We start from the raw sequence: 1848 nt of genomic DNA, 5'->3' as shown, positions 1-1848 counted from the left end.
AATACTAAGAACCTGCAATGTGCCAGTCACTGCAGGCCATAGGTTATAAGAATATGTAAAACAGAGTCAATCATGGGGCACACAAGAGAGATTTAATATTCAAGAAGAATAACTCATTCAAGGTCCTCCTGATTTCCAAATTGACAAATGCCACCATAGAGAATGAGAAAGCTAAAATGAAATGAAGATGGATGTTAGGGGGATTTCAGCCACTCTCCCTCCCTACATCAACTTTATAAGCTACAAAACAGAATCTTTCCTCAGCTAAAGTACAAATCCACATACAGGGGTCTTTGGGGTGTTGTCTGAAATGAGTAGAAACTGAAAATGTTAAAACAATGAATTTCAAGGGTATACTTTATAGCAGAGCTCTTGTCTGAAATTTTTCCCTGAAACTCCTGCCTGATAGTTACCTCCTTTTAATTCATGAATATTTACTCATATTGCTCATTCACTCATACAGCTCATTTAGTCATACTATCTCATAGAAATACCTGTTAATCTCTACTCTTGTTATTTAGTCTTCACATATGTGTGTGCTCTATATTTTCAATATGCAGATAGCATCGTGTGTTCTTTGTACCCCACACTGTCCAGAGTGGCAAATCTGTCCACAGAATCAAAGATGAATAGCTAGGTATAAAGGGATTAAATTCATATTAATGACAACAAATTGCTGAAAATTAATAACTAAATAGATTACTCTTTTAATTACTTATTTGAAACCATAATGCAAGTTGCTAATTGAAGCTTTCAAAATTATTGGCCAGTTACTTGCTGCCATATAGACAGTTACCAAAAAACTTACAGAAAGCTGGGGCGGAGCAAGATGGCGGAGGAGTGGAAGACCTGGATTTCATCTGGTCTCAGGATTTCAGCTGGATACGGAACAAACCATTCTGAACACCTACAAACTCAACAGGAGATTGAAGAAAAGAATAGCAACAATTCTCTGAAAAGTGACCACTTTCTGGAAGGTAGGACGTGCGGAGAAGTAAATCTGAGGCGATATTCGGGAGGACAGACGGCAGGGGAGGGGGCCTCCGATGGCCGCTTCTGGCAAGTGATAGAGCCGCAGAGCACAAAATCGGAACTTTTAGAGTCTGCTCCGCTGAGGGGCGTCACTCCAGTGGCTAAGCCGGGGGGGGGGGGAACCCTCGCGGGACAGTTGTGACAGAGCTCCCAGGTATCGGAGCGGGGAAGCAGGCTACAGAGATGGAGCTGAGGCGCGGGCTCTCAGCTCGGGGTTGCCATAAACTGTGATCCGCAGCACAGTCAGGCCACTGCTCCTCCAGCAGGGACCCAAAAAGCGGCAGATCCGGGGAGACTCACCTTCCTCCCCTGGGAGGAGCGGCGCAGGAGCGCACGACAGGGATCTGCTGGGTTTGGAGATTCCACACAGGGTCGTGTGCCAGAGATAGAAACACTCGGTCACAGGCCGGGTGAGCACGGAGTGAGGCCAGAGACTGGGGAGATGGGAGTGACTGACTGCTTTTCTCTGGGGCGCACTTAGGAGCAGGGCCCCGAGTTCTCGGCTCCTCCAGGGTAGAGATTGGGAGGCCACCATTTTCACTCTCGTCCTCCAAAGCTGTAGGGAAAGCTTGCAGGGAACAAAAGCTCCCGAGAGCAACCCTGAGCAGATTACTTAGCCCGGACCAGGCAAGGGCGGGGCAATTCCGCCTCTGGCAAAGACATTTGGGAACCACGGCAACAGGCCCCTCCCCCAGAAGATCAGCAAGAACAGCCAGCCAAGACCAAGTTTACCGATCAATGAGAACGGCAGAACTCCAGCGGTAGGGGAATAATGCACATAGAATCCATGGCTTTTTTACCATGATTCTTTAGTCT

Source organism: Leptonychotes weddellii, chromosome 7 (assembly GCF_054177405.1).
Source record: "Leptonychotes weddellii isolate Sample4059 chromosome 7, ASM5417740v2, whole genome shotgun sequence".
Lineage (NCBI taxonomy): Eukaryota > Metazoa > Chordata > Mammalia > Carnivora > Phocidae > Leptonychotes > Leptonychotes weddellii.
Note: the sequence above shows the minus strand (reverse complement) of the source record.